Here is a 22,330-nt window from a genome sequence, read left to right on the forward strand (position 1 = left end):
TGCACCGTTCTAATCTCCATATCCCTCGGTTAAACTACACTGGGTGCACTGTGCACAGTTCTGGTCTCCATATCCCTCGGTTAGACCACACTGGGAGCACTGTGCACCGTTCTAATCTCCATATCCCTCGGTTAGACCACACTGGGAGCACTGTGCACAGTTCTGGTCTCCATATCCCTCGGTTAGACCACACTGGGAGCACTGTGCTCAGTTCTGGTCTCCATATCCCTCGGTTAGACCACACTGGGAGCACTGTGCACCGTTCTAATCTCCATATCCCTCGGTTAGACCACACTGGGAGCACTGTGCACAGTTCTGGTCTCCATATCCCTCGGTTAGACCACACTGGGAGCACTGTGCACCGTTCTAATCTCCATATCCCTCGGTTAGACCACACTGGGAGCACTGTGCACCGTTCTGGTCTCCTTATCCCTCGGTTAGACCACACTGGGAGCACTGTGCACCGTTCTGGTCTCCTTATCCCTCGGTTAGACCACACTGGGAGCACTGTGCACCGTTCTGGTCCCAATATCCCTCGGTTAGACCACATTGGGAGCACTGTGTACAGTTCTAATCTCCATATCCCTTGGTTAGACCACATTGGGAGCACTGTACACCGTTCTAATCTCCATATCCCTCGGTTAGACCACACTGGGAGCACTGCGCACAGTTCTGGTCTCCATATCCCTCGGTTAGACCACACTGGGAGCACTGTGCACAGTTCTGGTCTCCATATCCCTCGGTTAGACCACACTGGGAGCACTGTGCACCGTTCTAATCTCCATATCCCTCGGTTAGACCACACTGGGAGCACTGTTCACAGTTCTGGTCTCCATATCCCTCGGTTAGACCACACTTGGAGCACTGTGCACCGTTCTGGTCTCCCTATCCCTCGATTAGACCACACTGGGAGCACTGTGCACAGTTCTGGTCTCCATATCCCTCGGTTAGACTACACTGGGAGCACTGTGCACAGTTCTGGTCTCCATATCCCTCGGTTAGACCAAATTGGGAGCACTGTGCACAGTTCTGGTCTCCATAACCCTCGGTTAGACCACACTGGGAGCACTGTGCACAGTTCTGGTCTCCATATCCCTCAGTTAGACCACATTGGGAGCACTGTGCACAGTTCTGGTCTCCATATCCCTCGGTTAGACCACACTGGGAGAACTGTGCACAGTTCTGGTCTCCATAACCCTCGGTTAGACCACACTGGGAGCACTGTGCACAGTTCTGGTCTCCATAACCCTCGGTTAGACCACACTGGGAGCACTGTGCACAGTTCTGGTCTCCATATCCCTCAGTTAGACCACATTGGGAGCACTGTGCACAGTTCTGGTCTCCATATCCCTCGATTAGACCACACTGGGAGCACTGTGTACAGTTCTGGTCTCCATATCCCTCGGTTAGACTACACTGGGAGCACTGTGCACAGTTCTGGTCTCCATATCCCTCGGTTAGACCAAATTGGGAGCACTGTGCACAGTTCTGGTCTCCATAACCCTCGGTTAGACCACACTGGGAGCACTGTGCACAGTTCTGGTCTCCATATCCCTCAATTAGACCACATTGGGAGCACTGTGCACAGTTCCGGTCTCCATATCCCTCGGTTAGACCACACTGGGAGAACTGTGCACAGTTCTGGTCTCCATAACCCTCGGTTAGACCACACTGGGAGCACTGTGCACAGTTCTGGTATCCATATCCCTCGGTTAGACCACACTGGGAGCACTGTGCACAGTTCTGGTATCCATATCCCTCGGTTAGACCACACTGGGAGCACTGTGCACAGTTCTAATCTCCATATCCCTTGGTTAGACCACACTGGGAGCACTGTGCACAGCTCTGGTCTCCATATCCCTCGGTTAGACCACACTGGGAGCACTGCGCGCAGTTCTGGTCTCCATATCCCTTGGTTAGACCACACTGGGAGCACTGTGCACAGTTCTGGTCTCCATGTCCCTCGGTTAGACCACACTGGGAGCACTGTTCACAGTTCTGGTCTCCATATTCCTCGGTTAGACCACACTGGGAGCACTGTGCACAGTTCTGGTCTCCATATCCCTCGGTTAGACCACACTGGGAGCACTGTTCACAGTTCTGGTCTCCATGTCCCTCGGTTAGACCACACTGGGAGCACTGTTCACAGTTCTGGTCTCCATATTCCTCGGTTAGACCACACTGGGAGCACCGTTCACAGTTCTGGTCTCCATATACCTCGGTTAGACCACACTGGGAGCACTGTGCACAGTTCTGGTCTCCATATACCTCGGTTAGATCACACTGGGAGCACTGTGCACAGTTCTGGTCTCCATATCCCTCAGTTAGACCACACTGGGAGCACTGTGCACAGTTCTGGTCTCCATAACCCTCGGTTAGACCACACTGGGAGCACTGTGCACAGTTCTGGTCTCCATATCCCTCAGTTAGACCACACTGGGAGCACTGTATATAGTTCTGGTCTCCTAGCACAGGGCTAAATCGCTGGCTTTGAAAGCAGACTAAGGCAGGCCAGCAGCACGGTTCAATTCCCATACCAGCCTCCCTGAACAGGCGCCGGAATGTGGCGACTAGGGGCTTTTCACAGTAACTTCATTTGAAACCTACTTGTGACAATAAGCGATTTTCATTTCATTTAATTTCATATCCTTCAGTTAGACCACACTGGGAGCACTGAGCACCGTTCTAATCTCCATATACCTCGGTTAGACCACACTGGGAGCACTGCGCACAGTTCTGGTCTCCATATACCTCGGTTAGATCACACTGGGAGCAGTGTGCACAGTTCTGGTCTCCATATCCCTCGGTTAGACCACACTGGGAGCACTGTGCACAGTTCTGGTCTCCATAAACCTCGGTTAGATCACACTGGGAGCACTGTGCACAGTTCTGGTCTCCATATCCCTCAGTTAGACCACACGGAGCACTGTGCACAGTTCTGGTCTCCATATCCTTCGGTTAGATCACACTTGGAGCACTGTGCACAGTTCTGGTCTCCATATCCCTCGGATAGACCACACTGGGAGCACTGTGCACAGTTCTGGTCTCCATATCCCTCAGTTAGACCACACGGAGCACTGTGCACAGTTCTGGTCTCCATATCCCTCGGTTAGACCACGCTTGGAGCACTGTGCACAGTTCTGGTCTCCATATACCTCGGTTAGATCACACTGGGAGCACTGTGCACAGTTCTGGTCTCCATATCCCCCAGTTAGACCACACGGAGCACTGTGCACAGTTCTGGTCTCCATATCCCTCGGATAGAACACACTGGGAGCACTGTGCACCGTTCTAATCTCCATATCCCTCGGTTAAACTACACTGGGTGCACTGTGCACAGTTCTGGTCTCCATATCCCTCGGTTAGACCACACTGGGAGCACTGTGCACCGTTCTAATCTCCATATCCCTCGGTTAGACCACACTGGGAGATCTGTGCACAGTTCTGGTCTCCATATCCCTCGGTTAGATCACACTGGGAGCACTGTGCACAGTTCTGGTCTCCATATCCCTCGGTTAGACCACACTGGGAGCACTGTGCACCGTTCTAATCTCCATATCCCTCGGTTAAACTACACTGGGTGCACTGTGCACAGTTCTGGTCTCCATATCCCTCGGTTAGACCACACTGGGAGCACTGTGCACCGTTCTAATCTCCATATCCCTCGGTTAGACCACACTGGGAGCACTGTGCACAGTTCTGGTATCCATATCCCTCGGTTAGACCACACTGGGAGCACTGTGCACAGTTCTGGTCTCCATATCCCTCGGTTAGACCACACTGGGAGCACTGTGTACAGTTCTGGTCTCCATATCCCTCAGTTAGACCACACTGGGAGCACTGTGCACAGTTCTAATCTCCATATCCCTTGGTTAGACCACACTGGGAGCACTGTGCACAGCTCTGGTCTCCATATCCCTCGGTTAGACCACACTGGGAGCACTGCGCGCAGTTCTGGTCTCCATATCCCTTGGTTAGACCACACTGGGAGCACTGTGCACAGTTCTGGTCTCCATGTCCCTCGGTTAGACCACACTGGGAGCACTGTTCACAGTTCTGGTCTCCATATTCCTCGGTTAGACCACACTGGGAGCACTGTGCACAGTTCTGGTCTCCATATCCCTCGGTTAGACCACACTGGGAGCACTGTTCACAGTTCTGGTCTCCATGTCCCTCGGTTAGACCACACTGGGAGCACTGTTCACAGTTCTGGTCTCCATATTCCTCGGTTAGACCACACTGGGAGCACCGTTCACAGTTCTGGTCTCCATATACCTCGGTTAGACCACACTGGGAGCACTGTGCACAGTTCTGGTCTCCATATACCTCGGTTAGATCACACTGGGAGCACTGTGCACAGTTCTGGTCTCCATATCCCTCAGTTAGACCACACTGGGAGCACTGTGCACAGTTCTGGTCTCCATAACCCTCGGTTAGACCACACTGGGAGCACTGTGCACAGTTCTGGTCTCCATATCCCTCAGTTAGACCACACTGGGAGCACTGTATATAGTTCTGGTCTCCTAGCACAGGGCTAAATCGCTGGCTTTGAAAGCAGACTAAGGCAGGCCAGCAGCACGGTTCAATTCCCATACCAGCCTCCCTGAACAGGCGCCGGAATGTGGCGACTAGGGGCTTTTCACAGTAACTTCATTTGAAACCTACTTGTGACAATAAGCGATTTTCATTTCATTTAATTTCATATCCTTCAGTTAGACCACACTGGGAGCACTGAGCACCGTTCTAATCTCCATATACCTCGGTTAGACCACACTGGGAGCACTGCGCACAGTTCTGGTCTCCATATACCTCGGTTAGATCACACTGGGAGCAGTGTGCACAGTTCTGGTCTCCATATCCCTCGGTTAGACCACACTGGGAGCACTGTGCACAGTTCTGGTCTCCATAAACCTCGGTTAGATCACACTGGGAGCACTGTGCACAGTTCTGGTCTCCATATCCCTCAGTTAGACCACACGGAGCACTGTGCACAGTTCTGGTCTCCATATCCTTCGGTTAGATCACACTTGGAGCACTGTGCACAGTTCTGGTCTCCATATCCCTCGGATAGACCACACTGGGAGCACTGTGCACAGTTCTGGTCTCCATATCCCTCAGTTAGACCACACGAAGCACTGTGCACAGTTCTGGTCTCCATATCCCTCGGTTAGACCACGCTTGGAGCACTGTGCACAGTTCTGGTCTCCATATACCTCGGTTAGATCACACTGGGAGCACTGTGCACAGTTCTGGTCTCCATATCCCCCAGTTAGACCACACGGAGCACTGTGCACAGTTCTGGTCTCCATATCCCTCGGTTAGAACACACTGGGAGCACTGTGCACCGTTCTAATCTCCATATCCCTCGGTTAAACTACACTGGGTGCACTGTGCACAGTTCTGGTCTCCATGTCCCTCGGTTAGACCACACTGGGAGCACTGTGCACCGTTCTAATCTCCATATCCCTCGGTTAGACCACACTGGGAGATCTGTGCACAGTTCTGGTCTCCATATCCCTCGGTTAGATCACACTGGGAGCACTGTGCACAGTTCTGGTCTCCATATCCCTCGGTTAGACCACACTGGGAGCACTGTGCACCGTTCTAATCTCCATATCCCTCGGTTAAACTACACTGGGTGCACTGTGCACAGTTCTGGTCTCCATATCCCTCGGTTAGACCACACTGGGAGCACTGTGCACCGTTCTAATCTCCATATCCCTCGGTTAGACCACACTGGGAGCACTGTGCACAGTTCTGGTCTCCATATCCCTCGGTTAGACCACACTGGGAGCACTGTGCTCAGTTCTGGTCTCCATATCCCTCGGTTAGACCACACTGGGAGCACTGTGCACCGTTCTAATCTCCATATCCCTCGGTTAGACCACACTGGGAGCACTGTGCACAGTTCTGGTCTCCATATCCCTCGGTTAGACCACACTGGGAGCACTGTGAACCGTTCTAATCTCCATATCCCTCGGTTAGACCACACTGGGAGCACTGTGCACCGTTCTGGTCTCCTTATCCCTCGGTTAGACCACACTGGGAGCACTGTGCACCGTTCTGGTCTCCTTATCCCTCGGTTAGACCACACTGGGAGCACTGTGCACCGTTCTGGTCCCAATATCCCTCGGTTAGACCACACTGGGAGCACTGTGCACCGTTCTAATCTCCATATCCCTTGGTTAGACCACATTGGGAGCACTGTGTACAGTTCTAATCTCCATATCCCTTGGTTAGACCACATTGGGAGCACTGTACACCGTTCTAATCTCCATATCCCTCGGTTAGACCACACTGGGAGCACTGCGCACAGTTCTGGTCTCCATATCCCTCGGTTAGACCACACTGGGAGCACTGTGCACAGTTCTGGTCTCCATATCCCTCGGTTAGACCACACTGGGAGCACTGTGCACCGTTCTAATCTCCATATCCCTCGGTTAGACCACACTGGGAGCACTGTTCACAGTTCTGGTCTCCATATCCCTCGGTTAGACCACACTTGGAGCACTGTGCACCGTTCTGGTCTCCCTATCCCTCGATTAGACCACACTGGGAGCACTGTGCACAGTTCTGGTCTCCATATCCCTCGGTTAGACTACACTGGGAGCACTGTGCACAGTTCTGGTCTCCATATCCCTCGGTTAGACCAAATTGGGAGCACTGTGCACAGTTCTGGTCTCCATAACCCTCGGTTAGACCACACTGGGAGCACTGTGCACAGTTCTGGTCTCCATATCCCTCAGTTAGACCACATTGGGAGCACTGTGCACAGTTCTGGTCTCCATATCCCTCGGTTAGACCACACTGGGAGAACTGTGCACAGTTCTGGTCTCCATAACCCTCGGTTAGACCACACTGGGAGCACTGTGCACAGTTCTGGTCTCCATAACCCTCGGTTAGACCACACTGGGAGCACTGTGCACAGTTCTGGTCTCCATATCCCTCAGTTAGACCACATTGGGAGCACTGTGCACAGTTCTGGTCTCCATATCCCTCGATTAGACCACACTGGGAGCACTGTGCACAGTTCTGGTCTCCATATCCCTCGGTTAGACTACACTGGGAGCACTGTGCACAGTTCTGGTCTCCATATCCCTCGGTTAGACCAAATTGGGAGCACTGTGCACAGTTCTGGTCTCCATAACCCTCGGTTAGACCACACTGGGAGCACTGTGCACAGTTCTGGTCTCCATATCCCTCAATTAGACCACATTGGGAGCACTGTGCACAGTTCCGGTCTCCATATCCCTCGGTTAGACCACACTGGGAGAACTGTGCACAGTTCTGGTCTCCATAACCCTCGGTTAGACCACACTGGGAGCACTGTGCACAGTTCTGGTATCCATATCCCTCGGTTAGACCACACTGGGAGCACTGTGCACAGTTCTGGTATCCATATCCCTCGGTTAGACCACACTGGGAGCACTGTGTACAGTTCTGGTCTCCATATCCCTCAGTTAGACCACACTGGGAGCACTGTGCACAGTTCTAATCTCCATATCCCTTGGTTAGACCACACTGGGAGCACTGTGCACAGCTCTGGTCTCCATATCCCTCGGTTAGACCACACTGGGAGCACTGCGCGCAGTTCTGGTCTCCATATCCCTTGGTTAGACCACACTGGGAGCACTGTGCACAGTTCTGGTCTCCATGTCCCTCGGTTAGACCACACTGGGAGCACTGTTCACAGTTCTGGTCTCCATATTCCTCGGTTAGACCACACTGGGAGCACTGTGCACAGTTCTGGTCTCCATATCCCCCGGTTAGACCACACTGGGAGCACTGTTCACAGTTCTGGTCTCCATGTCCCTCGGTTAGACCACACTGGGAGCACTGTTCACAGTTCTGGTCTCCATATTCCTCGGTTAGACCACACTGGGAGCACCGTTCACAGTTCTGGTCTCCATATACCTCGGTTAGACCACACTGGGAGCACTGTGCACAGTTCTGGTCTCCATATACCTCGGTTAGATCACACTGGGAGCACTGTGCACAGTTCTGGTCTCCATATCCCTCAGTTAGACCACACTGGGAGCACTGTGCACAGTTCTGGTCTCCATAACCCTCGGTTAGACCACACTGGGAGCACTGTGCACAGTTCTGGTCTCCATATCCCTCAGTTAGACCACACTGGGAGCACTGTATATAGTTCTGGTCTCCTAGCACAGGGCTAAATCGCTGGCTTTGAAAGCAGACTAAGGCAGGCCAGCAGCACGGTTCAATTCCCATACCAGCCTCCCTGAACAGGCGCCGGAATGTGGCGACTAGGGGCTTTTCACAGTAACTTCATTTGAAACCTACTTGTGACAATAAGCGATTTTCATTTCATTTAATTTCATATCCTTCAGTTAGACCACACTGGGAGCACTGAGCACCGTTCTAATCTCCATATACCTCGGTTAGACCACACTGGGAGCACTGCGCACAGTTCTGGTCTCCATATACCTCGGTTAGATCACACTGGGAGCAGTGTGCACAGTTCTGGTCTCCATATCCCTCGGTTAGACCACACTGGGAGCACTGTGCACAGTTCTGGTCTCCATATACCTCGGTTAGATCACACTGGGAGCACTGTGCACAGTTCTGGTCTCCATATCCCTCAGTTAGACCACACGGAGCACTGTGCACAGTTCTGGTCTCCATATCCTTCGGTTAGATCACACTTGGAGCACTGTGCACAGTTCTGGTCTCCATATCCCTCGGATAGACCACACTGGGAGCACTGTGCACAGTTCTGGTCTCCATATCCCTCAGTTAGACCACACGGAGCACTGTGCACAGTTCTGGTCTCCATATCCCTCGGTTAGACCACGCTTGGAGCACTGTGCACAGTTCTGGTCTCCATATACCTCGGTTAGATCACACTGGGAGCACTGTGCACAGTTCTGGTCTCCATATCCCCCAGTTAGACCACACGGAGCACTGTGCACAGTTCTGGTCTCCATATCCCTCGGTTAGAACACACTGGGAGCACTGTGCACAGTTCTGATCTCCATATCCCTTGGTCAGACCACACGGACCACTGCTCTCCGTATCACTCAGTTATTACACATTCGGAGTGTCAGTCCTGAGGGAGTGCTGCACTGTCAGAGGGTCATTACGAAGGGAGTGCTGCACTGTCAGAGGGTCAGTACTGAGGGAGTGCTGCACTGTCAGAGGGTCAGTACTGAGGGAGTGCTGCACTGTCAGAGGATCAGTACTGAGGGAGTGCTGCACTGTCAGAGGGTCAGTACTGAGGGAGTGCTGCACTGTCAGAGGGTCAGTACTGAGGGGGTGCTGCACTGTCAGAGGGTCAGTACTGAGGGAGTGCTGCACTGTCAGAGGGTCAGTACTGAGGGAGAGCTGCACTGTCAGAGGGTCAGTACCGAGGGAGCGCCGCACTGTCAGAGGGTCAGTACTGAGGGAGTGCTGCACTGTCAGAGGGTCAGTACTGAGGGAGCGCTGCACTGTCAGAGGGTCAGTACTGTGGGAGTGCTGCACTGTCAGAGAGTCAGTACTGAGGGAGAGCTGCACTGTCAGAGGGTCAGTACTGAGGGAGAGCTGCGCTGTTAGAGGGTCAGTACTGACATGTTTGTCCAATGTAGAGTGGGAGTGATCTGAAGTGTGAAGCGAGGTTTGTCGAGTCAAACTAAAATCTCCCTTTATCCCTATTCTGTTGCCTGTTCTATTTTCTAACATTAAATTCTATGTAATTTCTGAAAATATTCACTTTTGTTAATGATCACCCTGAAAGTGAAAATTCCCAATCTGTCCCAACGGAAGGGCTGATGCCCATCTGCATCTGGGAATGAGTGGCTATGACTGAGAGTTTCACATAAACCACGGAATCAGGTATGTGTCTGGAGAAGTCCGGTCCATCCAGGGATAACAGCAGAAAGATGACTGACCTGCAGCCATCTCAGGAATCTGTCTTCTCCGGCTTTACAAGCAGCTGCCGTTCATTATAATGAGTCTGACCCTCCGGTGACCTTCCGTCAATGACCCGTGTCCCTGAACCACAATCCCCAAATCACAATTCATCTGACAGAGCAGCGCTCCCTCAGTACTGACCCTCTGACAGTGCAGCACTCCCTCAGTACTGACCCTCTGACAGTGCAGCACTCCCTCAGCAATGACCCACTGACAGTGCAGCACTCCCTCAGTACTGACCCTCTGACAGTGCAGCACTCCCTCAGTACTGACCCTCTGACAGTGCAGCACTCCCTCAGTACTGACCCTCTGACAGTGCAGCGCTCCCTCAGTACTGACCCTCTGACAGTGCAGCGCTCCCTCAGTACTGACCCTCCGACAGTGCAGCACTCCCTCAGTACTGACCCTCCGACAGTGCAGCACTCCCTCAGTACTGACCCTCTGACAATGCAGCATCCCCTCAGTACTGACCCTCTGACAGTGCAGCACTCCCTCAGCACTGACCCTCTGACAGTGCAGCACTCCCTCAGTACTGACCCTCTGACAGTGCAGCACTCCCTCAGTACTGACCCTCTGACAGTGCAGCACTCCCTCAGCACTGACCCTCTGACAGTGCAGTGCTCCCTCAGTACTGACCCTCTGACAGTCCAGCACTCCCTCAGTACTGACCCTCTGACAGTGCAGCACTCCCTCAGTACTGACCCTCTGACAGTGCAGCACTCCCTCAGTACTGACCCTCTGACAGTGCAGCACTCCCTCAGTACTGACCCTCTGACAGTGCAGCGCTCCCTCAGTACTGACCCTCCGACAGTGCAGCACTCCCTCAGTACTGACCATCTGACAGTGCAGCACTCCCTCAGTACTGACCCTCTGACAGTGCAGCACCCCCTCAGTACTGACCCTCTGACAGTGCAGCACTCCCTCAGTACTGACCCTCTGACAGTGCAGCACTCCCTCAGTACTGACCCTCTGACAGTGCAGCACCCCCTCAGTACTGACCCTCTGACAGTGTAGCACTCCCTCAGTACTGACCCTCTGACAGTGCAGCGCTCCCTCATTACTGACCCTCTGACAGTGCAGCGCTCCCTCAGTACTGACCCTCTGACAGTGCAGCACTCCCTCATTACTGACCCTCTGACAGTGCAGCACTCCCTCATTACTGACCCTCTGACAGTGCAGTACTCCCTCAGTACTGACCCTCTGACAGTGCAGCACTCCCTCAGTACTGACCCTCTGACAGTGCAGCACTCCCTCAGTACTGACCCTCTGACAGTGCAGCATTCCCTCAGTACTGACCCTATGACAGTGCAGCACTCCCTCAGTACAGACCCTCTCACAGTGCAGCCCTCCCTCAGTACTGACTCTCTGACAGTACAGCACTCCCTCAGTACTGACCCTCTGACAGCACGGCGCTCCCTCAGTACAGACCATCTGACAGTGCATCACTCCCTCAGTACAGACCCTCTGACAGCGCAGCACTCCCTCAGTACTGACTGACAGTGCAGCGCTCCCTCAGTACTGTCCCTCTGACAGTGCAGCACTCCCTCAGTACTGACCCTCTGACAGTGCAGCACTCCCTCAGTACTGACCCTCTGACAGTACAGCACTCCCTCAGTACTGACCCTCTGACAGTGCAGCACTCCCTCAGTACTGACCCTCTGACAGTGCAGCACTCCCTCAGTACTGACCCTCTGACAGTGCAGCACTCCCTCAGTACTGACCCTCTGACAGTGCAGCACTCCCTCAGTACTGACCCTCTGACAATGCCGCACTCCCTCAGTACTGACCCTCTGACAGTGCAGCGCTCCCTCAGTACTGACCCTCTGACAGTGCAGCACTCCCTCAGTACTGACCCTCTGACAGTGCAGCCCTCCCTCAGTACGGACCATCTGACAGTGCAGCACTCCCTCAGTACTGACCCTCTGACAGTGCAGCACTCCCTCAGTACTGACCCTCTCACAGTCCACGCTCCCTCAGTACTGACCCTCTGACAGTGCAGCACTCCCTCAGTCCTAACCCTCTGACCCTGCAGCACTCGCTCAGTACTGACCCTCTGACAGTGCAGCACTCCCTCAGTACTGACCCTCTGACAGTGCAGCACTCCCTCAGTACTGACCCTCTGACAGTGCAGCACTCCCTCAGTACTGACCCTCTCACAGTGCAGCACTCCCTCAGTACTGACCCTCTGACAGTGCAGCACTCCCTCAGTACTGACCCTCTGACAGTGCAGCACTCCCTCAGTACTGACCCTCTGACAGTGCAGCACTCCCTCAGTACTGACCCTCTGACAGTGCTGCACTCCCTCAGTACTGACCCTCTGACAGTGCAGCACTCCCTCAGTACTGACCCTCTAACAGTGCAGCACTCCCTCAGTACTGACCCTCTGACAGTGCAGCACTGCCTCAGTACTGACCCTCCGACAGTGCAGCACTCCCTCAGTACTGACCCTCTGACAGTGCAGCACTCCCTCAGTACTGACCCTCTGACAGTGCAGCGCTCCCTCAGTACTGACCCTCTGCAGTGCAGCACTCCCTCAGTACTTACCCTCTGACAGTGCAGCGCTCCCTCAATCCTGACCCTCTGACAGCGCAGCACTCCCTCAGTACTGACTCTCCGACAGTGCAGCACTCCCTCAGTACTGACCCTCTGACAGTGCAGCACTCCCTCAATCCTGACCCTCTGACCCTGCAGCACTCCCTCAGTACTGACCCTGACAGTGCAGCACCCTCAGTACTGACCCTCTGACAGTGCAGCACTCCCTCAGTACTGACCCTCTCACAGTGCAGCACTCCCTCAGCACTGACCCTCTGACCCTGCAGCACTCCCTCAGTACTGACCCTCTGACAGTGCAGCCCTCCCTCAGTACAGACCCTCTCACAGTGCAGCCCTCCCTCAGTACTGACTCTCTGACAGTACAGCACTCCCTCAGTACTGACCCTCTGACAGCACGGCGCTCCCTCAGTACTGACCCTCTGACAGTGCAGCACTCCCTCAGTACAGACCCTCTGACAGCGCAGCACTCCCTCAGTACTGACTGACAGCGCAGCACTCCCTCAGTACTGACCCTCTGACAGTGCAGCACTCCCTCAGTACTGTCCCTCTGACAGTGCAGCACTCCCTCAGTACTGAACCTCTGACAGTGCAGCTCTCCCTCAGTACTGACCCTCTGACAGTGCAGCGCTCCCTCAGTATTGTCCCTCTGACAGTGCAGCACTCCCTCAGTACTGTCCCTCTGACAGTGCAGCACTCCCTCAGTACTGACCCTCTGACAGTGCAGCACTCCCTCAGTACTGACCCTCTGACAGTGCAGCACTCCCTCAGTACTGACCCTCTGACAGTGCAGCACTCCCTCAGTACTGACCCTCTGACAATGCCGCACTCCCTCAGTACTGACCATCTGACAGTGCAGCGCTCCCTCAGTACTGACCCTCTGACAGTGCAGCACTCCCTCAGTACTGACCCTATGACAGTGCAGCACTCCCTCAGTACTGACCCTCTCACAGTCCACGCTCCCTCAGTACTGACCCTCTGACAGTGCAGCACTCCCTCAGTCCTGACCCTCTGACCCTGCAGCACTCGCTCAGTACTGACCCTGACAATGCAGCACTCCCTCAGTACTGACCCTCTGACAGTGCAGCACTCCCTCAGCACTGACCCTCTGACAGTGCAGCACCCTCAGTACTGACCCTCTGACAGTGCAGCACTCCCTCAGTACTGACCCTCTCACAGTGCAGCACTCCCTCAGTACTGACCCTGTGACAGTGCAGCACTCCCTCAGTACTGACCCTCTGACAGTTCAGCACTCCCTCAGTACTGACACTCTGACAGTGCAGCACTCCCTCAGTACTGACCCTCTGACAGTGCAGCACTCCCTCAGTACTGACCCTCTGACAGTGCAGCACTCCCTCAGTACTGACCCTCTGACAGTGCAGCACTCCCTCAGTACTGACCCTCTGACAGTGCTGCACTCCCTCAGTACTGACCCTCTGACAGTGCTGCACTCCCTCAGTACTGACCCTCTAACAGTGCAGCACTGCCTCAGTACTGACCCTCCGACAGTGCAGCACTCCCTCAGTACTGACCCACTGACAGTGCAGCACTCCCTCAGTACTGACCCTCTGACAGTGCAGCGCTCCCTCAGTACTGACCCTCTGCAGTGCAGCACTCCCTCAGTACTTACCCTCTGACAGTGCAGCGCTCCCTCAATACTGACCCTCTGACAGCGCAGCACTCCCTCAGTACTGACTCTCCGACAGTGCAGCACTCCCTCAGTACTGACCCTCTGACAGTGCAGCACTCCCTCAATCCTGACCCTCTGACCCTGCAGCACTCCCTCAGTACTGACCCTGACAGTGCAGCACCCTCAGTACTGACCCTCTGACAGTGCAGCACTCCCTCAGTACTGACCCTCTCACAGTGCAGCACTCCCTCAGCACTGACCCTCTGACCCTGCAGCACTCCCTCAGTACTGACCCTCTGACAGTGCAGCCCTCCCTCAGTACAGACCCTCTCACAGTGCAGCCCTCCCTCAGTACTGACTCTCTGACAGTACAGCACTCCCTCAGTACTGACCCTCTGACAGCACGGCGCTCCCTCAGTACTGACCCTCTGACAGTGCAGCACTCCCTCAGTACAGACCCTCTGACAGCGCAGCACTCCCTCAGTACTGACCCTCTGACAGTGCAGCGCTCCCTCAGTACTGACTGACAGCGCAGCACTCCCTCAGTACTGACTGACAGTGCAGCACTCCCTCAGTACTGTCCCTCTGACAGTGCAGCACTCCCTCAGTACTGAACCTCTGACAGTGCAGCGCTCCCTCAGTATTGTCCCTCTGACAGTGCAGCACTCCCTCAGTACTGACCCTCTGACAGTGCAGCACTCCCTCAGTACTGACCCTCTGACAATGCCGCACTCCCTCAGTACTGACCCTCTGACAGTGCAGCGCTCCCTTAGTACTGACCCTCTGACAGTGCAGCACTCCCTCAGTACTGACCCTATGACAGTGCAGCACTCCCTCAGTACTGACCCTCTGACAGTGCAGCCCTCCCTCAGTACGGACCATCTGACAGTGCAGCACTCCCTCAGTACTGACCCTCTGACAGTGCAGCACTCCCTCAGTACTGACCCTCTCACAGTCCACGCTCCCTCAGTACTGACCCTCTGACAGTGCAGCACTCCCTCAGTCCTGACCCTCTGACCCTGCAGCACTCGCTCAGTACTGACCCTGACAGTGCAGCACTCCCTCAGTACTGACCCTCTGACAGTGCAGCACTCCCTCAGCACTGACCCTCGGACAGTGCAGCACCCTCAGTACTGACCCTCTGACAGTGCAGCACTCCCTCAGTACTGTCCCTCTCACAGTGCAGCACTCCCTCAGTACTGACCCTCTGACAGTGCAGCACTCCCTCAGTACTGACCCTCTGACAGTGCAGCACTCCCTCAGTACTGACCCTCTGACAGTGCAGCACTCCCTCAGTACTGACCCTCTGACAGTGCAGCACTCCCTCAGTACTGACTCTCTGACAGTGCAGCAATCCCTCAGTACTGACCCTCTGTCAATGCCGCACTCCCTCAGTACTGACCCTCTGACAGTGCAGCGCTCCCTCAGTACTGACCCTCTGAGAGTGCAGCACTCCCTCAGTACTGACCCTATGACAGTGCAGCACTCCCTCAGTACTGACCCTCTGACAGTGCAGCACTCCCTCAGCACTGACCCTCTGACAGTGCAGCACCCTCAGTACTGACCCTCTGACAGTGCAGCACTCCCTCAGTACTGACCCTCTCACAGTGCAGCACTCCCTCAGTACTGACCCTCTGACAGTTCAGCACTCCCTCAGTACTGACCCTCTGACAGTGCAGCACTCCCTCAGTACTGACCCTCTGACAGTGCAGCACTCCCTCAGTACTGACCCTCTGACAGTGCTGCACTCCCTCAGTACTGACCCTCTAACAGTGCAGCACTCCCTCAGTACTGACCCTCTGACAGTGCAGCACTGCCTCAGTACTGACCCTCCGACAGTGCAGCACTCCCTCAGTACTGACCCTCTGACAGTGCAGCACTCCCTCAGTACTGACCCTCTGACAGTGCAGCGCTCCCTTAGTACTGACCCTCTGCAGTGCAGCACTCCCTCAGTACTTACCCTCTGACAGTGCAGCACTCCCTCAGTACTGACCCTCTGACAGCGCAGCACTCCCTCAGTACTGACTCTCCGACAGTGCAGCACTCCCTCAGTACTGACCCACTGACAGTGCAGCACTCCCTCAGTACTGACCCTCTGACAGTGCAGCGCTCCCTCAGTACTGACCCTCTGCAGTGCAGCACTCCCTCAGTACTTACCCTCTGACAGTGCAGCGCTCCCTCAATACTGACCCTCTGACAGCGCAGCACTCCCTCAGTACTGACTCTCCGACAGTGCAGCACTCCCTCAGTACTGACCCTCTGACAGTGCAGCACTCCCTCAATCCTGACCCTCTGACCCTGCAGCACTCCCTCAGTACTGACCCTGACAGTGCAGCACCCTCAGTACTGACCCTCTGACAGTGCAGCACTCCCTCAGTACTGACCCTCTCACAGTGCAGCACTCCCTCAGCACTGACCCTCTGACCCTGCAGCACTCCCTCAGTACTGACCCTCTGACAGTGCAGCCCTCCCTCAGTACAGACCCTCTCACAGTGCAGCCCTCCCTCAGTACTGACTCTCTGACAGTACAGCACTCCCTCAGTACTGACCCTCTGACAGCACGGCGCTCCCTGGTACTGACCCTCTGACAGTGCAGCACTCCCTCAGTACAGACCCTCTGACAGCGCAGCACTCCCTCAGTACTGACCCTCTGACAGTGCAGCGCTCCCTCAGTACTGACTGACAGCGCAGCACTCCCTCAGTACTGACTGACAGTGCAGCACTCCCTCAGTACTGTCCCTCTGACAGTGCAGCACTCCCTCAGTACTGAACCTCTGACAGTGCAGCGCTCCCTCAGTATTGTCCCTCTGACAGTGCAGCACTCCCTCAGTACTGACCCTCTGACATGCAGCACTCCCTCAGTACTGACCCTCTGACAATGCCGCACTCCCTCAGTACTGACCCTCTGACAGTGCAGCGCTCCCTTAGTACTGACCCTCTGACAGTGCAGCACTCCCTCAGTACTGACCCTATGACAGTGCAGCACTCCCTCAGTACTGACCCTCTGACAGTGCAGCCCTCCCTCAGTACGGACCATCTGACAGTGCAGCACTCCCTCAGTACTGACCCTCTGACAGTGCAGCACTCCCTCAGTACTGACCCTCTCACAGTCCACGCTCCCTCAGTACTGACCCTCTGACAGTGCAGCACTCCCTCAGTCCTGACCCTCTGACCCTGCAGCACTCGCTCAGTACTGACCCTGACAGTGCAGCACTCCCTCAGTACTGACCCTCTGACAGTGCAGCACTCCCTCAGCACTGACCCTCGGACAGTGCAGCACCCTCAGTACTGACCCTCTGACAGTGCAGCACTCCCTCAGTACTGTCCCTCTCACAGTGCAGCACTCCCTCAGTACTGACCCTCTGACAGTGCAGCACTCCCTCAGTACTGACCCTCTGACAGTGCAGCACTCCCTCAGTACTGACCCTCTGACAGTGCAGCACTCCCTCAGTACTGACCCTCTGACAGTGCAGCACTCCCTCAGTACTGACTCTCTGACAGTGCAGCACTCCCTCAGTACTGACCCTCTGTCAATGCCGCACTCCCTCAGTACTGACCCTCTGACAGTGCAGCGCTCCCTCAGTACTGACCCTCTTGGAGTGCAGCACTCCCTCAGTACTGACCCTATGACAGTGCAGCACTCCCTCAGTACTGACCCTCTGACAGTGCAGCACTCCCTCAGCACTGACCCTCTGACAGTGCAGCACCCTCAGTACTGACCCTCTGACAGTGCAGCACTCCCTCAGTACTGACCCTCTCACAGTGCAGCACTCCCTCAGTACTGACCCTCTGACAGTTCAGCACTCCCTCAGTACTGACCCTCTGACAGTGCAGCACTCCCTCAGTACTGACCCTCTGACAGTGCAGCACTCCCTCAGTACTGACCCTCTGACAGTGCTGCACTCCCTCAGTACTGACCCTCTAACAGTGCAGCACTCCCTCAGTACTGACCCTCTGACAGTGCAGCACTGCCTCAGTACTGACCCTCCGACAGTGCAGCACTCCCTCAGTACTGACCCTCTGACAGTGCAGCACTCCCTCAGTACTGACCCTCTGACAGTGCAGCGCTCCCTTAGTACTGACCCTCTGCAGTGCAGCACTCCCTCAGTACTTACCCTCTGACAGTGCAGCACTCCCTCAGTACTGACCCTCTGACAGCGCAGCACTCCCTCAGTACTGACTCTCCGACAGTGCAGCACTCCCTCAGTACTGACCCTCTGACAGTGCAGCACTCCCTCAGTACTGACCCTGACAGTGCAGCACCCTCAGTACTGACCCTCTGACAGTGCAGCACTCCCTCAGTACTGACCCTCTCACAGTGCAGCACTCCCTCAGCACTGACCCTCTGACCCTGCAGCACTCCCTCAGTACTGACCCTCTGACAGTGCAGCACTCCCTCAGTACTGACCCTCTGACAGTGCAGCACTCCCTCAGTACTGACCCTCTGACAGTGCAGCACTCCCTCAGTACTGACCCTCTGACAGTGCAGCACTCCCTCAGTACTGACCCTCTGACAGTGCAGCACTCCCTCAGTACTGACCCCCTGACAGTGCAGCACTCCCTCAGTACTGACCCCCTGACAGTGCAGCACTCCCTCAGTACTGACCCTCTGACAGTGCAGCGCTCCCTCAGTACTGACCCTCCGACAGTGCAGCACTCCCTCAGTACTGACCCTCTGATAGTGCAGCACTCCCTCAGTACTGACCCTCTGACAGTGCAGCACTCCCTCAGTACTGACCCTCTGTCAGTGCAGCACTCCCTCAGTACTGACCCCCTGACAGTGCAGCACTCCCTCAGTACTGACCCCCTGACAGTGCAGCACTCCCTCAGTACTGACCCTCTGACAGTGCAGCGCTCCCTCAGTACTGCCCCTCCGACAGTGCAGCACTCCCTCAGTACTGACCCTCTGATAGTGCAGCACTCCCTCAGTACTGACCCTCTGACAGTGCAGCACTCCCTCAGTACTGACCCTCTGTCAGTGCAGCACTCCCTCAGCACTGACCCACTGACAGTGCAGCACTCCCTCAGTACTGACCCTCTGACAGTGCAGCGTTCCCTCAGTACTGACCCTCTCACAGTGCAGCACTCTCTCAGTACTGACCCTCTACAGTGCAGCGCTCCCTCAGTACTTACCCTCTGACAGTGCAGCACTCCCTCAGTACTGACCCTCTGACAGTGCAGCACTCCCTCAGCACTGACCCTCTGACCCTGCAGCACTCCCTCAGTACTGACCCTCTGACAGTGCAGCACTCCCTCAGTACTGACCCTCTGACAGTGCAGCACTCCCTCAGTACTGACCCTCTGACAGTGCAGCACTCCCTCAGTACTGACCCTCTGACAGTGCAGCACTCCCTCAGCACTGACCCTCTGACAGTGCAGCGCTCCCTCAGTACTGACCCTCTGACAGTGCAGCACTCCCTCAGTACTGACCCTCTGACAGTGCAGCACCCCCTCAGCACTGACCCTCTGACAGTGCAGCGCTCCCTCAGTACTGACCCTCTGACAGTGCAGCGCTCCCTCAGTACTGACCCTCTGACCGTGCAGCACTTCCTCAGTACTGACCCTCTGACAGTGCAGCACCCCCTCAGCACTGACCCTCTGACAGTGCAGCACCCCCTCAGCACTGACGCTCTGACAGTGCAGCACTCCCTCAGTACTGACCCTCTGACAGTGCAGCAATCCCTCAGTACTGACCCTCTGACAGTGCAGCACTCTCTCAGTACTGACCCTCTGACAGTGCAGCGCTCCCTCAGTACTGACCCTCTGACAGTGCAGCACTCCCTCAGTACTGACTCTCTGACAGTGTGTGGTAAACCACTGTTGCACCAAAATAGGTGATGTGTGGTAGGACCCGTACTACTGGTACGTCGGTAGTCCCTGCCTGCTGGCTCCGCCCAGTAGGCGGAGTATAAATATATGTGTCTTCCATGCTGCAGCCATTTCGCGATCTGCTGTGGGAGGCCACACATCTTAGAGCAATAAAGCCTCAGTTGTATCCAACTCTCGTCTTTGTGCAATTGATCGTGCATCAATTTATTGCTCTAAGATTTTCAATAGATGGACCTCCGTATCAAGCCGGATCGCCTGCAGCTGGATACGCAATCAAGTGATGCCAAAAGGGACTTTCAGCACTGGCTAGCTTGTTTCGAGGTGTACATCAACTCGGCGCCAATCCCTGTCTCGGAGGCTCAGGAAATACAGATATTGTTCTCAAGGTTGAGCTCCAACATCTTTCCGCTGATCCAGGACGCGCCAAACTAGGCCGAAGCCAGGACGCTTCTCAAAGAAAATTACGCTCAGATGACGAACACAATCTTCGCCAGGCTCGTACTCGCCACTCGCTCTCAACTCCCTGGTCAGTCCATAGAAGACTTCTGGTGGGCCCTAACCCCACTCCTCTGGGTCTCTGACTGTCAGGCCGTTACCGCCACGGATCATTCCAACCTTCTTACGCGGGGCGCTTTTGTTAGGGGGATTGGGTCGGACCTCATACGCCAGCGACTGTTAGAAGGGGCCACGCTCGATCTCGCAGAGACAAAGAAGCTAGCGCTCTCTGTGACAGTTTCCTCATGCAACATTCAGGCCTACACCCCCAGCCGCACGGCCCACCCCTCCTACGCATCGCCGACCCCATAGATGGACGCCCCAGCGGGGGCCTTACCCAGCCAATACGCCTGCGCCACACGGGAGCCAGTGAACCCCGGGGGGTCCCCAATATTACGTTTGCAGCCAGCAGAAACACCCCCGCCAACGCTGCCCGGCCCGCGCTGCCCTTTGTATGGCTGGCGGTAAGAAGGGGCATTTCGCCGCGGTGTGCCAGGCCCGTGCAGTCGCCGATATCGCCCCACCCCCCTCGTTTATGGACAACTGGCGCCGCCATCATCACCTCCCTGGACGAGTGGGCGCCGCCATTTTCCCCTCCACTCAACACTTGCAGCCCATGGGCGCCGCCATATTGTTCAACCCCCGCTACGTGCGGCCAATGGGCGCCGCCATTTTGTTCTCCTCAAGATCTTCAGGCGCCGACATCTTGTTTCCCCCACGGCACATGGGCACCACCAGCGTTCCAGGATGTGTGCGCCCCGGGCTCCCCATCATCCGACACCAGCGACGACCAACCACAACGCGCCTCAGTGACCATCGACTAGTCTTGTCTGCACAACCTGGCCACCGCATCGGCCAGCGTGAAAATCAACGGCCATGTGATCTCTTGCCTGCTGGACTCCGGGAGCACCGAAAGCTTCATCCACCTGGATACGGTAAGGCGCTGCTCCCTCGCGGTCCACCCCGCCAATCAAAGAATCTCCCTGGCCTCTGGATCCCATTCCGTGGGGATCCAGGGTTCTGCACACGCACGGCCCGTAGAATTCAGCAGCTTCCACCTCTCCATCCTCCCTAATCTCTGCGCTGCCCTGCTCCTAGGCCTGGACTTCCAGTGCAATCTCCAGAGCCTAACTCTCAAATTCGGCAGGCCCCTACCACCCCTCACTGTGTGCAGCCTCGTGACCCTAAAGGTCGATCCACCTTCCCTCTTCACTAACCTGACCGCGGATTGCAAACCCGTCGCCACCAGGAGCAGACGGTACAGCGCCCAGGACAGGACCTTCATAAGGTCCGGGGTCCAGCGGTTGCTTCTGGAGGGTATTATCGAGGCCAGCAACAACCCCTGGAGAGCCCAAGTGGTGGTGGTTAAAACTGGGGAGAAACACAGAATGGTCGTGGACTACAGCCAGACCATCAACCGGTACACGCAGCTCGACGCGTACCCCCTCCCACGCATATCTGATATGGTCAATCAGATTGCGCAGTACCAGGTCTTCTCAACGGTCGACCTCAAATCCGCCTACCACCAGCTCCCCATCCGTAAATCGGACCATCCCTACACTGCCTTCGAGGCAGACGGTCGCCTCTATCACTTCCTCAGGGTTCCTGTCGCCGTCAGCAACGGGGTCTCGGTCTTCCAAAGGGAGATGGACCGAATGGTCGACCGGTACGGTTTGCCGGCCACCTTCCCGTACCTGGACAATGTCACCATTTGCGGCCATGATCAGCAGGATCACAATGCCAACCTTGCCAAATTCCTCCACACCGCCACTCTCCTAAACCTCACCTACAACAAGGAGAAGTGTGTGTTCAGCACGACCCGCTTAGCCATCCTCGGATATGTGGTCCAGAACGGAGTCCTGGGGCCCGATCCCGACTGCATGCGCCCCCTCATGGAGCTTTCCCTCCACCACT

Source organism: Scyliorhinus canicula, chromosome 6, assembly GCF_902713615.1.
Source record: "Scyliorhinus canicula chromosome 6, sScyCan1.1, whole genome shotgun sequence".
In the NCBI taxonomy this organism is placed as follows: Eukaryota; Metazoa; Chordata; class Chondrichthyes; order Carcharhiniformes; family Scyliorhinidae; genus Scyliorhinus; species Scyliorhinus canicula.